The 20987-nt window shown below is 39.9% G+C and overlaps 1 pseudogene; it reads left to right on the top strand.

The window, feature by feature from the left end:
* Nucleotides 1–525: 525 nt before the first annotated feature.
* LOC138262301 (myosin-1B-like) lies at nt 526–18987 on the top strand (annotated as a pseudogene).
* Nucleotides 18988–20987: the final 2000 nt, after the last annotated feature.

The raw sequence follows: 20987 nt of genomic DNA, 5'->3' as shown, positions 1-20987 counted from the left end.
ATAGCAAAATTGGTAAATTTTACAAAAGTAAAAGTTTACTTTTGTGAATCTGGCCCAAAAATGTTTAATACATTTCTAAAACGTGGTCGTTCCTTTATGCATCAGAAAAAGAATGGCTGCCATTAGAGAACATTTTGTCAAAGGCAATGAAAAAGAACTCACAGGCACTAAACAAAACTGGTCCTCGTGCAGTACCTAAACTCAACGGTTGCAGTTATCAGTCATACACACACTAAAATGACTTGAAGAAAAAAACTATACTGTATTGTTCATAATATCCTCACTCAGCCCTTCATGATGCCCTATGTGTGTAAGCAACCATATAAATATATTCACATACAGAAAATAGAAAAATATGGCTATAAACTGCTTATATTTATGATTAAATGTCTATGCAAGCTGAAACCTTGCAGAGCCTAATCCAATTTCACCAATGAGTAGATGGGCAATGTAAATTAGATGGCACAGAATACTGAGTGCTAAACTCTAAATTGTTTTGCAGTTGCTGACAAGATTGCTTATCTGATGGGTCTGAACTCAGCAGACTTGCTCAAAGCGCTGTGCTACCCAAGAGTCAAAGTCGGCAATGAATTTGTCACCAAGGGGCAGACTGTGAACCAGGTAAAATTGCAATGTCTGCCTATATTGGTGTAATTGGCCAGAATAATTAAACTGGCTAAATAAACTACATATGACTAAAAACACTGCAATTCACTTGCAAACGCAACTCCTTCTTCATTAGGTCTATAACTCCATCGGTGCACTCTGCAAGTCTGTCTATGAGAAGCTCTTCTTGTGGATGGTGATCCGTATCAACCAATAGCTGGACACCAAGCAAGCCAGGCAGTACTTCATCGGTGTCCTGGATATTGCAGGGTTTGACATTTTTGATGTAAGTTTCAGATCTTTTGGTGGTGATGAACAAAATATGCTGACAAAATGTTCATAATAAATACCTAACCAAGGAACAAATGTGTTATGCTTTAGTTCAACACCCTAGAACAGCTGTGTATCAACTTCACAAATGAGAAACTGCAACAGTTCTTCAACCACCACATGTTCGTCTTGGAACAAGAGGAATACAAGAAAGAAGGCATTGACTGGGAATTCATTGACTTTGGTATGGATCTGGCTGCCTGCATTGAGCTTATTGAGAAGGTGGGTCACTTAGAGAACAACGTATGGTTTTCAATATAACATTACAAATGTTCTACGACAGGTTCATAAAACATATCCTTCTTTTTAGCCCATGGGAATCTTTTCAATCCTTGAAGAGGAGTGCATGTTCCCTAAAGCTACAGACACCTCTTTCAAGAACAAGCTGTACGATCAACATCTGGGCAAGTGCAAAAACTTTGAGAAACCCAAGCCAGGCAAAGGAAAGGCTGAAGCTCACTTCTCCCTGGTGCATTATGCCGGTACTGTGGATTACAACATCACCGGCTGGCTGGAGAAGAACAAGGATCCATTGAATGAATCTGTTATCCAGCTTTACCAGAAATCCTCTCTTAAAGTGCTTGCCATGCTTTACAGCGCTACTGCAACAGAGGCTGGTAAATATTACATGCAAATGCATCTAAAAAGTAGACACTGCTACAATATGCAAAGTATGGAACTTAACACAAGCCCTGATATGTATTATTTTTTTGTTAGATGCTGCTGCTTCAGGTGGAAAGGGTGGAAAGAAGAAGAAGGGTGGGTCCTTCCAGACAGTGTCTGGTTTGTTCAGGGTGAGTGTCACAGATAACTGTACATGAACAGATCCACAAAGTGTATTTTTCTAACCTACAACATTACTATTATTGGTATACTGTATATGTTTAGGTATTGACTTTTATATAAATATGCTTTTATCAACATTGTATTTATTAAAATAGGAAAACTTGGGCAAGCTGATGACTAATCTAAGAAGCACTCACCCACACTTTGTCCGCTGTCTTATTCCCAATGAGACAAAAACCCCAGGTACAAAACTTGAACATTTATATGGAACTCTGAATTACCTGTTTTCATTCTGTGCGCTCACTGAAGTAATCTTATTCTATACTTTCTTCCTCTAGGTGTCATGGACAACCATCTCCTGATCCACCAGCTGAGATGCAATGGTGTCTTGGAAGGCATCAGGATTTGCAGAAAGGGATTTCCAAGCAGAATCCTCTACGGTGATTTCAAACAAAGGTACACAGTGTGTTACTCAAAGGGTTAACCTTAGAAACATAATTATTAAACTATAGAGTTTACCCAATGACAAATTTAGTTGTACAAAAAGTAAGACAAAATACATTTGTACTCTAAATACCATACATCCCGCCAAAAAAGTAGTATTATAATATTATGCAATATGCCATCATTTTCACTAAGAAACCATTTGTTATGGTTGATTTTGCACTTGAATTCGACTAGTGATAATAGACGCCACTAAATAACTCTCCACCCAGTCTCACTTTGAAGCAATGTAATATTCTGCACACTGATTTAACAATGTTTATTTTTAAGATACAAAGTTCTGAATGCAAGTGCTATTCCTGATGGAGCATTTATTGACAGCAAGAAGGCGTGTGAGAAATTGTTGGGTTCCATTGATGTTGACCATACTTAGTACAAATTTGGACATACTAAGGTAAGGAACAAACTAATTACTGAATAAAATGCAGTAGGGAGAGAATAGGAATAATTTCAGCGGGAAATATTTCTGAAATGGTGGATGGCTACTGCCCATCAAATTTGGTACTTTCAGTCTCTAGACAATGCACATTACAGAATATTCAGCAGAGTAGAGTTTTGATATTTGGTGACAAGTTTGCCCCGGAAGCTGATATCACAACTTACCTCTACTGCATGGGTCAGAACAAATGGTTGTTGTACTTAAATATCTTGTTATACATATATAATTTAAAAAAAATATAATTTGACCTAATAAGAGCTAATATCAGAAAATTAATGCATTATTGGATCATGTTGTTGCAAACAATATTTAGGGCACAATATTAAAGTCAAGGGTATTTCTCTATATTGCAATTGTACATGCAATCTAGATAAGGCTTTCCACAATAACCCATATTTATCCCCTATTTTGCTGGTTTGTCTTTGAATGGTGGACACTGAGGGTCCCCTCTGCCATGGTAAGGCACTTTGGTCTGGTGGTTAGTGGCCGGCAGAAAAATGAGCTTGCACTTCTACCTGCAGATAACCTAATGTAATGTTCCTTTGCTTGGGGATTTTGGCCATCTATCTGAAATACAGTTTACCTGTATTGATGGTATTCTTATAAGCGTAAGGGACTTTTTTGTACCTTGATTGGTTCCTTTCAAATGTAGAAGAATCAACAAGAAATCTATATTAAATAACATACCGTACAGACAGATCACGTCTTATTTAGTTCCATTAGGATGTTGCTAAAACATACATATTATAAAAACTCATTTCTCAATGATCCCCTTTCTACTTGAAGGTGTTTTTCAAAGCTGGTCTCCTGGGTACCCTAGAAGAGATGCGGGATGAAAAGCTGGCCGACCTCATCACCCGCACACAGGCAGCCTGCAGAGGGTATCTCATGAGAATAGAATTCAAGAAAATGATGGAAAGAAGGTACTGAAATAATTCATTACATCAATAAGATATTTATGAATACCATTGTAGATGCCTTATGATATATCCTTTGCTGTCCATACAGAGAAGCCATAATGGTGATCCAGTACAATGTCAGATCATTCATGAATGTCAAAACTTGGCCATGGATGAAGCTTTACTTCAAGATTAAGCCCCTTTTGCAGAGCGCAGAAACAGAGAAGGAAATGGCAAACATGAAAGAGGAGTTTGAGAAGACAAAAGAAGCGCTGGCAAAATCTGAAGCAAGAAAGAAGGAACTGGAAGAGAAAATGGTTGTACTGCTGCAGGAGAAGAATGATCTTGCATTGCAGGTTCAAGCGGTAGGTAAACTTTAACACACTCACAGTGTTACATTTTAACAAAATATTTATTACTAAACATATTTCATTATCATAACTATTCAGGAAAGTGAAAACATAGCAGATGCAGAGGAAAGATGTGAAGGTCTGATTAAAAATAAAATCCAACTGGAAGCCAAAGTGAAAGAGCTGACAGAAAGACTTGAAGATGAAGAAGAAAGTAATGCTGAGCTGACAGCCAAGAAGAGGAAACTGGAGGATGAATGTTCTGAGCTGAAGAAAGATATTGATGACCTTGAGCTCACGCTGGCCAAAGTAGAGAAGGAAAAACATGCCACGGAGAATAAGGTAACTTGGTAATAATCTTTTTAAGCTGAAACGTTAAAAATGGCTCTATGTAGTAGAATTTAAAGGTTAAACCCAAAAAACTGCTTTCTTCTATGATTCCAGGTTAAAAACCTCACAGAGGAAATGGCAGCTCTTGATGAAAACATCTCAAAGGTTTCCAAGGAGAAGAAAGCTCTCCAGGAGGCCCATCGGCAGACCCTGGATGACCTCCAGGCAGAAGAAGATAAAGTCAGCTCGCTAACTAAATCCAAAACAAAGCTGGAACAGCAAGTGGATGATGTAAGTGCTCACAAAAAAGGATAATGTGAGAGGAAATTGTAAGGTATCTTCAGATACATAATGCCAACCTATGTGGATCTGCCCAGCAATGGTCATAAGAAAAGATTGAACATAGTGGGATTAATCACAGGGGATTTTGATTGAGGTAATTGAAGTTATGGTTCTATCTATTTTACTGTAGTGCAAAATTCTAAGTCAGCTCATTCCAGTAATCTCAGTTTAACTGTGATTTCATTTTATTATTACAATCTTTAATCAAGGCCACTGGAACTATGCTGCACTGAAGGACCAAATTGTGTCCAGGATTGACAAAATTATGTGTCACAAAATGGCAAATTATGTGCAATAATGTGGCATAGTCTATAGCAGTATTAGTTAATTAGATTGCCATTTAAACAATTAATAATGCCCTTTTGGACAACGTTGCACCTCAGTAGTTCCAATTTAACACCTGAACATAGCAATTAATATTGAAAGTCGACAAGTTACCGTTTTTCAATGGGTCAGCTAGTGCGCACCATCATCTTTTGTGCTTTGTGTTTAATAGTATTTGATCAGTTTGACCAAGAAACAATATTTTAGTTAAAATCTGCAAATTAGGGAGCAGATGGTGGATTATATACCAAATGCGACACATGCATATTTATGCAGAAAGCACCTGTCACAGAATAGTATATTCCAGTGACCCTGTCTTCAATATACAGGAGTCATTCTGTATGCCTTTTTTATAACACCCTCATGTCTTACATTTTCACCATCCTTTCTGTCAGTTACTTACGGCAGGGGAACCCCTCTAACCATCACATATTTACTGTTGATTATTTGCACCTTTTTTCATTGTCAATTAGTTATTCTGGTACTCTACACGTTTTGTCTTTTATTACCTTTACAGCTTTTTACCTAACAGTTCTCTCACCATGTTTTTTTTATCCATGTTTTTGTTATCTTGCATTACGTATCCTAAGATTTTTGTATCCCCAACCAGTTAAAAACGAGAATAACACCTGTCATTACTCATTATTTGCCTTTACAAAGGTACCAGGTTAAATTACTGGATTTACCACAAGAAACTGCATAGTTTATGTTGTGTAGGTGAAGTGGGCTTAGTCTACCTGTTAAAACACTTGTTCAACTCAAAAGCAATATCTAATTAAAAAGGATTAAATTATGGTTTTATTCTCTCATTTCTAAAGACTATACTGATCAATGTCGCAAACTAAGATGCAGAATAAAAAAGAGGGAGTAGGAAGTTTTTGAAGTGAGTACACTCAGCTTCCAAACTAATATATCCACACCATCAAGGACGGCGACCTCACTTCAGCCTTTTTGGTTCCTCTCACTGAATACAAAACGTTTTTTAAAAAGACTCTCACCCACCAAGGTTACTAGTGGCTCATCATCATGTACTCACCCGCATATAGTCTGTATCTGGGTGGGCTGAACCATGATAGTCAAGAGTGCTCTATTTATTGTATTGTGGAGGAGTCTGAGTATAAAATTGCCTAATGAAAAACAAATCTCTAAAGCCTATTCTGGATGACATTTGGCAAGGTTAATAACAGGGCTAGATGTTATGAAGTATCCTATGAACTGGAACACCGCTGGGTCTGCATGTTGCAGCCATATACTTTTGCCTTCCGTCAGCTTTCTTCAGGACTGTGTTAAAGATCTCTAAGCTGATACCTATTATGAGTCGCTGTATATGAGGTTAACAAATACTTGTGCCAGCTTCATTTAGCACATTGCACCACAATCATTGAAGCACTCAATGCATCCAAACTAGACTGGGAACTTTCCTCAATTGTGTATTTATTTAATTGTTTCTATAGGCTCCACACAGCATTAGAGATGAGCTGACATTCTAGCCACATCTTTGTCAAAAGTACTCACCAGCATATAACCTAATCGTTCCTCTAAACTTCACATCTGCACACACTGAGATGCTACATGCTCAGTTTTTGCAGTTTTAACTAGCATACCGAACACATATTAAAATAAATGTATTTCAAATGGAAGCACCTCAACAAACACATACTGACAGCTGAAGCTTCCACATTGGTAAAACTGTGGAAAGACTTCAACCAGTGGGTTAATATTTCCTTGAACTGTACAATCAATTATTTAATGTATACTGTCTGTTAAAAACACACAGCTTGAAGGCTCTTTGGAACAAGAGAAGAAACTTCGCATGGACCTTGAGAGGGCTAAGAGGAAGCTTGAAGGTGACCTGAAGCTGTCTCAGGAAACTGTGATGGATCTTGAGAATGATAAACAGCAAAATGAAGAAAAACTAAAGAAGTAGGTAGTACAGCAGAGAAAGAGATATGGTGTTTGCTCCACACAACTATTATACCTTCACAATATATTTGAAGTCTACTCATAATTTACTTCATTTAAAAAAACGTTATTGAGAAAAGAAAGAGATCACAAATTATATATAATCTTACTCATTTCTGAGCTATAGTATGCTAACACAGCATGTACAGCTTTAAACCTTAAATAAACACTCAGTTTAATTGTAATGTGGTGAGGAAATAGCAACACCATTACAAATTCTAATGCCCATGCTTTTTGTAAAACAATAGGAAAGACTTTGATATAAACCAGCTGCAGGGTAAGATTGAGGATGAACAATCCTTGGGAGCCCAGCTGCAGAAAAAAATCTAAGAACTCCAGGTACACATGTATTTCTTCTTAATGGAATCACCAGTTGTGTTTAAATCTTACTGTTAATTAACTAATTGAATAATATAATCTTGTAGGCTCGTATTGAAGAACTAGAAGAGGAAATTGAAGCTGAGCGAGCAGCTCGGGCAAAGGTTGAGAAACAGAGGTCTGATCTCTCCAGGGAACTTGAAGAAATCAGTGAAAGGCTAGAAGAAGCTGGTGGAGCCACTTCAGCCCAGATTGAAATGAACAAGAAGCGTGAAGCAGAATTCCAGAAACTGAGACGAGATCTAGAAGAGTCCACTCTACAGCATGAAGCTACTGCTGCTGCCCTTCGCAAGAAGCATGCTGACAGTGTTGCGGAACTTGGGGAACAGATCGACAATCTGCAGCGGGTCAAACAAAAGCTGGAGAAAGAAAAGAGCGAATTCAAGATGGAAATCGATGACCTTGCCAGCAACATGGAGAATATTTCCAAGTCCAAGGTAAAGCAATTCTGTATGAATCAAACAGTTCCAAAAGATGTACTCTACAGATTCTCTCACAAATATCATCTTTTGTTCACAGGCTAACCTTGAAAAGTTGAGCCGTTTGTTGGAAGACCAACTCAGTGAGGTCAAAACAAAAGATGACGAGCATCAGCGCATAATTAATGACCTAACAACGCAGAAAGCCCGCTTCCAGACTGAAAATGGTACGAATTTCGAGGAAAACGTTTGAAACATGAAACTGAATTTGTTTTTTAATTATTGCATAGGGAAACATTTTTACTTACAGATGGTACACGTTTCTTGCAAGAATGAAAACCCTGCTAAAATCGAAAAGTACTTTCATAAGCACCTATATTTTGTACATGGATAGCTATCCTTAGATAGTATAGACTTTAATAGAAGTTTCAATTCATTCTTAATGTCAATTTAGTTCTCCGTTAATTAATCAGAAAATACAATTTATCCGCAACATGTTTTGATGCTGCAAAATATAATTACTTAAAGTCATAGCTCAATAGTCAAAATATGAGTAACGAAGGAACGATGGGCTGAATACAGTATTTCACAGGTGATAAGGACTGTCAAGCCCATCCAGTTGACCCATCTTCTAGGTGTTCGATATCAAGAGACTCGATTAAATTCACCAACTATATTCCCTGTGTATGTAAATAATCTCAAGTACATTCTACTTTTAATATTACTTGCTGTTAATCATTTGCTAATACATCACTATCAAAATACATTAAAAAAGGAAACACATTGCTTTGTATGACACGTTTACATTCCTTCCTTTGATACATTTAAACTTCTACTCAGATAATTCCACACCCTTGGCTTATATTCTTTCAACACACAGGGAAGGCTTTCAGAACATGATGCTTTGTTTCTCATCAGGTGAACTCTCTCGTCAGCTGGAAGAAAAAGAGTCTTTGATTTCTCAGCTGACAAGAGGTAAACAGGCCTTCACTCAGCAGACTGAGGAATTGAAGAGGCAGCTGGAAGAAGAAACCAAGGTATTTTACTTCCTACATTACATATCTTCTCCGTACTTTGTCGGGAACATGCAAAAACTCCTAACGCTGCCAGTAGCAACAGAGTACTATGCATGTCTGTAGTATTTCTCATTCTGGAAATCGCTGAAATCTGAACACAACCTATGGATTCATGTATTGATCTATTAGTAGATACGTTTACATAAGAATATGGGGCCAGATGTAGGAAACGTTTAGCGACTCGCAAACGGCAAAAATTGCCGTTTGCGAGTCGCTAAACGCGTTTCCCAATGCAGAAATGCATATTGCGAGTCGGTACCGACTCGCAATATGCATTTCGGAATCGCAAATAGGAAGGGGTGTTCCCTTCCTATTTGCGAGTCTGAGTGGTATGGAATACCATTTGCGACCGTGTACGCGTTCGCAAATGGTGTCGCAGTTACCATCCACTTCAAGTGGATGGTAACCCACTCGCAAATTGGAAGGGGTCCCCATGGGACCCCTTCCACTTTGTGAATGGACCCAAAAATATTTTTTCAGGGCAGGGAGTGGTCCCAGGGACCACTCCCTGCCCTGAAAAAATACCGAAACTAAAGGTTTCGTTTTTTTTTTTAAGTGCAGCTCGTTTTCCTTTAAGGAAAACGGGCTACACTTAAAAAAAAAAAAACTGCTTTATTGAAAGCAGTCACGAACATGGAGGTCTGCTGACGACAGCAGGCCTCCATGTTTGCGAGTGCCTATACTCGCTATGGGGCCGCAATTTGCGACCCACCTCATGAATATTCATGAGGTGGGTCATTGCGACCCCATAGCGAGTTGCAGTCGGTGTCTGAGACACCGTACTGCATACCAATTTGCGAGGTGCAAATTGCGAGTCGCATGGACTCGCACTTTGCACCTCGCAAATTTTTAAGTTGCTACATCTGGCCCATAATATGTTCATATACGTTGCTCCACTACCTTGAAAGTGACTTACTATTCAGATAAGAACTGCTATATTTGCTGGTTTCAGAACTATACAAATATGAATACAATGACAATCATAAAACATACACAACAACAAAATAGACAACAGAGTTTATGCATGAACCTGAGACAATTAATTTAAGACTGTTCCAGTTATATAAGGATCAAGACACATCAGTACAATAACGTATTACAGTTTGATAGATGCAGGTAGCTAGGGGAAAGTAGTTTATATGCACTAGCAAGACTCTGCTGTGTTTAGTACAGGACTTGGAGCCCGCCTGTCGCTCACCATTTGTTGGTTTGCGTGGCACTCTTCCTACAGCCTCGTTATTGGTCATGCCTGGCGTCACTCCCGTTTCTGTGTGTGGAGCAGGGATCAAGCACTAATTGATGCAACTTAATTAGTGCCTGTCTGCTGCTCCCAACGTGATTGAGGTACTATCTGTTGTTTTTAACATTGAGTGCCCCCCAAACGGAAGGCTTGTGACTGGCAAAAACATGCCCAGCAGGCACAAAATTGCGAAGTTTCATTTTTTGAAGCTATTTTATTTTGCCAGGTCATCTTTTCTCAGTTTTTTCTCGTGTTTTCTTTTGTTTCTGCTTGTGGGTGCTGTTGTCGTAAGATGACAATTAACTTGTTTGAAATATGTGAGATCTATTACATTGCAAAAGCTTGTTTATTGTAGCTGTTCTTTCCCCATTTCACATCAAATTGGTCTTCGCCAGCTCCATGGCCTTGTCGCACTCCTTAAAGAAATTGGGATCTAAATAAAAGAAACCAATAGGAGTCTTATTCACTTGGTGAACATAAAGACATCATGGGCCATACGTACAAAAAATATGAATTGTGATTTTCAAATTGCAATTTTTACCAAATCGCAATTAAGAAATCACAATTCCTAGTATAAGAAATCCTACGAACTTCACACACTGATTCCTAATGCGGTCACAAATAGACCGACTTCATGTATATTAATGCAGTCGGTCACTATTTGCGCCCCATTAGGATTTGCAGCCATTAAAGGGATGGTGGCTTGCTGAGGCCAGCCACTACCATGTCTATGATTGCTTTTTAAAAAGCCATCATTTTTTTAAAAAATGCAGGCCGTTAGCCTTAAAGGAAAACGGAATCTGTTTAAATCAAATGAAATGTTTAAGTTTAATTTTTTAAGAGTAGGCAGTGGTGCCTTGGACCAATACTGGCTTTAAAAAAATATTTGTTTCAACATCCACAAAGGCAAAGTGGTTCCTTGGGGACCGCTTCCCATTTGCGAGCGGTTACCACCACCCTTACTTTGGTCACAAAACATTCATACGTAGCACTGCCATTCGGTATTTGGAGGGGGGGGGGGGGCCTCAACATGCCACTTCCAAATACTGAATCGCTAAACACAAATTGTGATTCTGTAACATGTTATTGAATCACAATTTTTGTTTTGCACACATTAAAAAGTATTTTTTGTGGTCAGAATGGCCAGATTCTGTATCTGTCCATTTCTGACATTACGGCTTTTGCACATATGGCCCTTGATCTTTTCTAAACTGATTTCTCTACCCATATGCTAAGGCTCACTATGCGGCCTCATTATATCTTAGTTGCCTCATCCTTCACTACTCACCAGATGTTGGAAGCACTGTTAATTTTTCCCACTCCCTCCTGACTATCGCCTCTGTGAATGTGCATAAATCATTTTCAAGCAGCTGCTAAATAACTTCACTTGTGAAAGATTTGAATAGGGCCCGACCAAAGAATAATGCTCATACTGCCTGATTTGTCAACCTTCGTACCTTGGAAAACGTACACATTTGGTATTTCATGCTCACCATCCACTATTTTCCTAATTCTTTATAAAACTGTTAAGACACGTTTCAGCTAAACCCACTTAATTCCACTTTTAAAGTGACTCTCAGTTCACTAATAGATTTACAGTGCTTTGCTATTCAGCCATTAGTATTGCCACGCATTCAGCAAAACTAAAAAAGAAACGAAATAAAGCAACCCTCAAGACTGCAATAAACAATCAATGGATTTGCTTACAAATGCTCCGACCTTTCAACCCTTTGTCAGATTTGTAAAGCCACTGCTGCTTTGAAATTAGAGCAATCTGCACAACTTTACACAGTGATACACAAGAAACACTTTGGGCCAGATGTAGGTAAGTTTTATTTTGTGACTTGCAATTTGCGAGTCATAGCGACTCGCAAATTGCAACACGCAAAAGTGCATGCAGAAAGGTGTCTCAGACACATTCTGCGACTCGCCATAGGGTCGCAAAGACCCACCTCATGAATATTAATGAGGTGGGTCGCAGTTTGCGACCCCATAGCGAGTCCATGCACTCACAGGGATGGTGGCCTGCTGGAGACAGCAGACCACCATGTCTGTGACTGCTTTTTTAATAAAACAGTTCTTTTTTTTCTTTTTGCAGCCCGTTTTCCTTAAAGGAAAACGAGCTGCAAAAAGAAAAACTTCTGAAACCATATGGTTTCGTTTTTTTCAGAGTAGGCAGTGGTCCATAGGACCACTGCCAGCTCTGAAAAAATATATTTTTTTGCATTCACAAAGGGGAAGGGGTCCCATGGGGGCCCCTTCCCTCTTGCGAATGAGTTACCATCCACTTCAAGTGGATGGTAACTGCGAGTTGGTTTGCGACCGCATTCGCGGTCACAAAGCAACTCAGCATGGCGATGCGGTCGCAAATAGGAAGGGAACACCCCTTCCCATTTGCGAGTCGCAGCCTCAAATTGCGAGTCGGTACCGACTCGCAATTTGCGGTTGTGCATCGCATTTGGCCTTTTGCGCGTCGCAAACTGCGTTGCGTTTTTCACAGTTTGCGACGCGCAATAGGCTTCCTACATCTGGCCCTTAATGTTATTGCAGAGTGGCGGCTTGCTGATAGCCTTCCTCTGTTTTCTCAATTTCTAAATAAAGTACTACCTGGAACTAACCTAAGTTATCTCTTAAGTCACAAAGTAATCAATGATGAGATGTGTTAACAAAGACATCTGTTCACAGGCCAAGAATGCCCTGGCACATGCCTTACAATCTGCTCGACATGACTGTGATTTGCTCCGTGAACAATATGAGGAGGAACAGGAAGCCAAGGCTGAGCTCCAGCGCGCTCTGTCCAAAGCCAATGGGGAAGTTGCCCAGTGGAGGACAAAGTATGAAACCGATGCCATTCAGCGCACAGAAGGAACTGGAAGAAGCCAAGTATGTTCAATTTAGCAAGAAGGTACATGAACGTGAATGGCTGTTTTTTTATGATCCATAACATTCTTATTTTCTTACAACATTGCAGAAAGAAGCTGGCTCAGAGACTTCAGGATGCTGAGGAACAGGTTGAAGCTGTGAACTCCAAGTGTGCATCCCTGGAAAAGACCAAGCAGAGACTTCAGTCTGAAGTGGAGGACCCCATGGTTGATGTTGAGAGAGCCAATGGTGCTGCTGCAGCCCTTGACAAGAAACAAAGGAACTTTGATAAGGTAAAATTGAGACAAAATATTTCTTATTAAGATGTCAATGTTCTTTTAATTCGGATTTATGTTTACAATATAAGTCATCTTCACCAGGTCTTAGCAGACTGGAAACAGAAGTTTGAGGAAACTCAAGCTGAGTTAGAAGCCTCTCAGAAAGATGCAAGATCCTTGAGCACAGAGATCTTTAAGATGCTTATGAAGAATCGCTAGATCATCTAGAAACCCTGAAACGTGAAAACAAGAACCTGCAACGTAAGTATCTGTTCAAGGTTGTTTCAATGAATGGAGACACACACTAAAGACTGCTGCCGAGATTTTATCATTGTGTTAAGATTTTCAAATGTGAATATCAAGCATGTTTCTGTTCCAGGACATGCAAGAAGGATGAAACCCGTAGTCTATCTCACTAATTATTCATTCTCAACTGCATTTTGCTTTTTTACCAATTTTTGAGATGCATTGTGTAAGCAGAAGGCAACAAATATAATACAAATAAATTACAATACATATGCATAATTATTACTATTATATATGTTATCAAACAACACATATTCTAGAAAACGGATGCGTTTGTTTATGTTTCTGACAGAGGAGATTTCAGATCTTACTGAACAGATTGGGGAAACCGGAAAGGCTATCCATGAAATGGAAAAAGCTAAGAAGCAGGTTGAGCAAGAAAAGAGTGAATTACAGGTTGCTTTGGAGGAAGCTGAAGTATGTAATAGAAACATTTGGGCAATGCTAACTATGTTTCTCTGAAATATTGTTTTAGATAGTTTTAGTAAAATGTTTATGGTGCAAATCCTCTGTTATAAAAGGGATCACTGGAACATGAAGAGGCCAAAATCCTGCGCATTCAGCTTGAGCTGAACCAGGTCAAGTCCGAGGTCGACAGAAAGATTGCGGAGAAAGATGAGGAGATTGAGCAACTGAAGAGGAACAACCAGAGAGCTGTAGATTCTCTGCAGAGCACACTGGACACTGAGATTAGAAGCAGGAATGATGCTCTGAGGCTGAAAAAGAAAATGGAAGGAGATCTGAATGAAATAGAAATTCAGCTCAGTCATGCCAATCGCCAAGCTGCAGAAGCGCAGAAGCAACTCAGGAATGTACAAGCTCAACTTAAGGTACTTCCATCTGAACCAGATGAGGCTGCCCTTTTATGTCTATTTATGCCCCTACATGTAATTGATAACACAAAAAACTGATATTGATCCTATAGGACACCCAGCTTCATCTTGATGATGCTGTTAGAGGACATGATGATCTGAAAGAACAGGTCGCTGTCACTGAGCGTAGAAACAACCTGCAGCAGGCAGAAATTGAAGAGATGAGGGCTGCCCTGGAACAGACAGAAAGATCTCGCAAAGTTGCTGAACAAGAACTTCTTGATGCCAGCGAACGTTTGCAGCTTCTCCATTCCCAGGTACTTTCCTCTCGCACATATCTTCCCTGGTACACTAATACAAATTGTGGCATGTTTTGAATCATACATTTTGAATCTATGTCTATCTCTACTTAAGAACACAAGTCTAATCAACACCAAGAAGAAGCTTGAGAGTGATAACACCCAGCTTCAGAATGAAGTAGAGGAAGCAATCCAGGAAGCCAGGAACGCTGAGGAAAAAGCCAAGAAGGCCATCACTGATGTAAGTCTTTGAATGAAGTAGCAGAACTCTTAATATTTAGTTTATTTTCACAAGTCAGAATGAATAGGAAAATTACCATTTGGGCATATCTGATTTATTTTCACAACATTTTTCATTTTACAACTTAATGCAAGATGTAAGGTAAAATAATTTCATATGTATGTTCTATGAAGGCTGCGTTGATGGCGGAAGAGCTGAAGAAAGAGCAAGACACAAATGCCCATCTTGAAAGAATGAAGAAGAACCTGGAGCAGACCGTGAAGGACCTGCAGCATCGCCTGGATGAGGCTGAACAACTTGCAATGAAGGGTGGGAAAAAGCAGCTACAGAAACTGGAGAGCAGAGTGAGTTACACATTCTAGAGCTCAGATTATCAAGGCATGGAGGTAGGGGTGAGTGACAGAATAATCTAATCACATCAATACCACTCTTAGGTTCATGAACTAGAGAACGAGCTGGAAGCTGAACAGAAACGAGGAGTAGAAGCCATTAAGGGTGTACGGAAATATGAGAGGAGAGTTAAGGAACTCACATACCAGGTATGTCTTTTATTTCATGCAGTAGGTATGGAACATTGTCCAAGTAACAGACATGTAAACAGAAGCAATTGTTGGTAAACAGTAAAAAATATCTAATTTCGTATGTATATGCACAGACACAATTTCATTTTACTTTACATTTCGTCCTGCAAACTCAAAAACGGTAACAGCTAAACATCCAAATAGCGTTCTAAACGTATTTTCCCATATTTTTGTACTTTTCTGGCAGTCCGAGGAAGATAAGAAGAATATTCTGAGACTTCAGGATCTTGCTGATAAACTGCAGCTGAAGGTTAAAGCCTACAAGAGGCAGGCTGAGGAATCTGTAAGTTGTGTAGTATATTTTCCTAAATTTATGTGGTTCCTTTGTGAAAGGAGGGCAATGTGTTTTTTTAATATATTCCAAGCTTTGATCCCAGGGAATAATACCAGAACTCATGGTTAGACATTGCTCTAACCAGATCATCTCTTCTTTTAAATTTAAGAGTAATACTTCTTTTCATTTATAAAATAACATCATACACTTTCCGGATCCCTAAACAAACCTTACTGAACGTAATACAAACAAAGCATACCACGTGAGACTTATTTTCCTTGTGCACTTGGAATGCATATGAACTACCTCACTTTCAGCTGTGAAATATTTTCAGCATGACGAACAGACTGGGGGGTCGGTAAACGGAGGGAGCATCCACTTCTGTAGGTTTTTATTTCATTTCTTTTGATCAGGGACTTTTAATGAAGCTGTTGTGTGGGAGGCATAGAGCTTTGCGGTTCACCCAAATTTTTGCCATGAACAATTTGGGTGTCTTCAGGCAAGCAACATAATCCATATTGGGCCTTTCTCCTGGCTTGTCTGCAGCATCCTGAACCACTCAGAGGCAATATTATTGACATTTTGAAAATCTGAGCTCTAAGCATATTGCATTGTTTGAAGCAGAGGTGATGAATAGATGGATGTATTTGGAGTTGATGGAGGCAGTGGTTTGAAGTAAGGACTGCACAGTGATTCAAAACATAATTGTTTAGACGATAATGGCTCAGCTTTGGCCTTAGTGTTGGAGTGGCCGACTGGCGACTGAGCGGTGGGGCATTAGTTTTTAAATGAGTTGGATAGTGACACTTTTAGAGTGGAGCAATAGTATTTCTGTTTAAGACCCTTCTATATGGAGAAACTTTTGGCCAACAATAATTATGTGTTGAACAGGCACGTTTTAGAGACAAGGCATGGGTTACTTGCAGAAACAAGTAGTCTTCAGGAAGGGCATATACAGACAATGACGTGCAAGATGACTAGCTATGATCAATGAAAGACTCCATAGGAATCCAACAAGAGTGGATTGCTATATTTTTCTAGTCAAATAGAATTTAGGCTCCTGTTATTTTTTAAAGACATGACAATATGATCGTATGTTCTACTGCAGTGACAGCACCGTCAAAATTTAAGACAAGCAGAAGACAATTAATGGGGATTGTTTCCAACAATCTTCCTGGATTATGAATAAAGATACTTCAGTTTAATGTCATCATTAAATACACCATCAGATAGCTTCAGTGTGAAAAACATTTTACACACATAACTAAAAATCATGTGTACATGCAGAGGCAGTGACAGACAGAAATGTGACATTCTGGAGTATACTGTCCAGCAGCTCTACATGGAGTTTAAGGTGTACTTCACACTACCATCAAGGTAGCACTTTGAGCGCTGATCTTGTCATTTTGCATGATGTCAAAAACTGTCAATGGATAGGATCAACATGTTTGTCCAACTCTACAAACGTATGACATAAAGTGAAAGGCATACAAAATCTATAGGAGTGCCATGTTCCATCCACAGTTAAGCAACATAAACAGGAAGATTGTCTTTCATCCATATTTTCGGGTCAGAAGCGAAAGTGTATTTATGTGATATGCCATTCAACATATTTGATAGTTCTGTCTATTGGTATTAGTGACTGTTCAGTCTGTTTAGGGTATGGCACTCTACAGCTTACAAGAGAATACCTAACCTCTAATGACTAAACTCTAAAATATAGCACACTGTGTTTCTATGAGCTATCTTCATCAAGAGAAATCTAAAACAGTTACACTAGAGTACCCCCCTTTTTCTCCAACCGCCTACACCAACACTCCTCTTTGAAGCTATTGCAGTAATTTGTTTACCAAATAGCCAGCAGCAGAAGTATAAGTACCATAGTGCGCTACTTAACATCAGCACTTCTCAAGTCATTAGAATAAAATGTTTGTACAAATTCAAAACACTTTATTAAACAGATGATTCCATCGTACTTTAAAACCACTGTTATTTATACTTCGGACCGATGTAAAAGTCGGTGCCCTGATGAGTCAGTGATCGTTATGTCACGGGGAGATGTCTCATTTTGTATTCCTATTCCATCCATTGACACAAAAGGCAAGAGATTGAAACAAGCCAAGTGTGATTTAAAAGTTGCAATACAAGCCATCATCCAAAAGACTACTCTTCTGTTCTCCTGTCACTAGGAGGAGCAAGTAAACGCACATCTGAGCAGATTCCGAAAGGTGCAGCATGAGCTCGAAGAAGCCGAGGAAAGGGCCGACATCGCGGAATCGCAGGTGAACAAGCTGAGGACGAAGAGCCGCGACTTGGGAGGCAAGGTGAGCTCCGTGAGCCAGAGGGCGCGCTCTCGCGGTGCGCGCGATAATGTCAGCATTTCCACGCCGCTGTCCCTCGCTTAAAGAGAATCATTCTTCGGCTTCGCGTTTACTAACCCCAAACAAGACTTACCGAGGACAGGAGTAGAACGTAGTCCCATAAAAGGGGCTTCACTAGGGGGCATATTTATGACTTTAGGGCGCAGTGGAGGCAGCAAATCACCTTCCTGCCCTGTCCTGCGTCACAGGGAAAGGGCAGGAGTATCCCGTATTTATCCAACACAGTGAATACCTGCCCCTTCCCCTTGTGCTTTCGCCATCTTGGCAGCCTAGCACCAAAGCAGGCACCCTTGCACCATTGCACATGGGTGCATGTGTTGTAGGCATGAGAGGATTTTCTCCCTTTCTATTTGTGCTACAGAATGCAGCACACATAAAAAGCCAACAAAACGAGAATAAAGATATTTCTGCTGGTTATGCCTCTCCTGAGGAGGCGTACCTTTTGGCGCCTTCCCATATTTACAAGTTCTTGTAAATAGGGGAACATGTCAAAATCCATGGATGTTGCGTTGAACACTCATGCAACACCCATGGACAAGCCTCCCTGGCGCAGACTAATGCAACGCAGTGATTTGCGCTGCGTTGCATTGCAAGCGATTTCTGAAACTATGCAGGTCCAGGCAAAGTGGCCCTGCCTGGCTTCATATGAGCCGCTCTTGCACCACGTTCTCTTGCTGAAAGAGTGATGGAAACCAGGTCATAAATATTGCCCTTGGTGTGGGTGGAGGAATACTAGAAGAATTACATGATAAATAAGGTATATTACTTGAATGCAAAGCCTGAAGATGTTTTCAGAAACGTATTAGAAAATTGTATTTTTATGCTTGAGCTGAAGCAGCACAGGTCACATTCTGTACATAACAGACTGTATTAACTTAGTAATTTAAATGTTATAAGTGTGCACTACATTCAAACAACCTTTTTTTTCTCTCCAGAAAGCTGAAAGCGAATGAACGCGCGCACATCTAAAAGGAGGAAACTGAAGTTTGCAATATGCCAAATCTAAACTTCTTTGAAAAATCTTGTCTACCTCTGAAAAAAAAAATATATTATTACGTTTTATGCCACCAATGTCTCGTCATTTTGTTCTGCATGTAAGGAGCACCCCAAGTCACTCGTTAGAGGCAAGTTAAGGAAGGGCACGCGCTGAGTACAATTTGGTTTGTTCTACTGAACTGAGCATGTATTCCTGATTGTATTTATGTGAAAAGGTAGTCGTAGCTGCAAGACTAGGACATAAGGCACATAAAAGCTTGTTGACTGAAGGGATACAAAGCTGTCACCTAACTGGCTTCAATTACAGATGCGTTTGAATTATAGAGGGGCTGCTAATAGCAGTCAGTGACCCCATCGCAATTGCAAAGTTTGGTGTAGATCTGTGAACATGGAACATTTCTCCCAAGGACTCCAGCTGCGGAAGTCGTTGAAATCAACAGGTACTGACGTGCAGAATTTTCAGGCGAAATGGAACCGGTGGAACCTTGGTGTGCTTGTAATCCCCTTCAACTGTATCTTCGGGAGTTACCTGTAGCCTTGGTACTGGCACTTAGAGTTGGGGACTGAGTTACTCACCAGTCTCCGAGGCACTCATGATGGGACCACATAAGCCTTTGTAAGGTATGTTGACTCCAAACCTGTCCACGAAAATAGAAGTAGGAGTTCCGTATGATGCATCAGGTGCCTAGTGAGAGCACTACCAACTACCAAAAGTACAGTTTTGTGGGATACAACTGGTGCAGCACTGAAAATGAAAACTTTATTCACATCAGTAAGCTCATTAACACTTCCCCTTAGGATGACTACTATCTGCCTAACACTACTGCCCCATCATGTGTTGCCTGAAATTTAGGAAGGGAGGGTACCCGCCAGAATTAACCATCTCCGATGGTATCTCAACTATTGAATCCATCCATTAAAGGTAAAGTTTCTGCAATGGGGAATAACACGTGGCCCATGGAGAACCTTTTTTTTTTTTTTTTTTTTACCACACTGGGATTCATGATTACATTGACTTCTACCACAAACGTTGTCCACCTGCCCTGAGTAGGTGGAAAATGTGAGTAGGTGGGTGGTTTATCCAGATGTGGAAATTTACCAGGTAAAATGGGGCCCGGTACCCCTGCACCGACAATTTCGTGTGCGGCAAAAATGATCCAATAAGAATCAGCTGGAATAGTGTCTTGTCAAGGATACTGCTCTGGCCGAATCGTAATGAGGGCCTGTATGTTTAAAATTTAATTTATTTCAAAAGTTGTCAGTTTCTTATTACGATGACACAAGACAGATATAGAACACATTTCCCTCGCACAAATGAACAAAGAAACCACTGCAAGCTCACAAATACAATATTTGCAAGATTACGCAAATCAACTGTTAGCAAATGGTTAGTTTGGAAAATTAATTTGTTAGATATTGTAAATAAAAGCCACTTGGTGTTGCACCACTGCACACCAGGACGCTTTTTCAGAATCAGTAGTTTGGAAAAGCCTTCTCCTAGTACTCAACTTATTCTTGACAAAGAACTCAGCATGACCTCGTCAAGTGTATCCAATTTACCATAAACCACGGTCTCCTTACACTGAAACGTCATCCATCTAGGAACAAACTTCAACCAGCAATGGTAGGAGTCCTATACTGGTACATAACTGTCCAAATCCAATGCAGTTGGACACCAATTTCTCGAAAAACAAATTGGTAGCCATTCCCTGCTACAACAGGGAGACTTATAGTAACCAGGGGCCAGATGTACGAAAAAACCAAATTGCGATTTGCAATTTGCGAGTCTCTGCGACTCGCAAATTGCAAGTCGCAATTAGGGATGCAGAAAGGTGTCTCAGACACCTTCTGCAAGTCGCTATGGGGTCGCAAAGACCCACCTCATTAATATTAATGAGGTGGGTCGCAAATTGCGGCCCCATAGCGACTATGGGCACTCGCTAACATGGAGGCCTGCTGACGTCAGCAGGCC

This window comes from Pleurodeles waltl, chromosome 10 (assembly GCF_031143425.1).
Source record: "Pleurodeles waltl isolate 20211129_DDA chromosome 10, aPleWal1.hap1.20221129, whole genome shotgun sequence".
In the NCBI taxonomy this organism is placed as follows: Eukaryota; Metazoa; Chordata; class Amphibia; order Caudata; family Salamandridae; genus Pleurodeles; species Pleurodeles waltl.
Note: the sequence above shows the minus strand (reverse complement) of the source record. Positions and strands in the feature narration are given on the sequence as shown.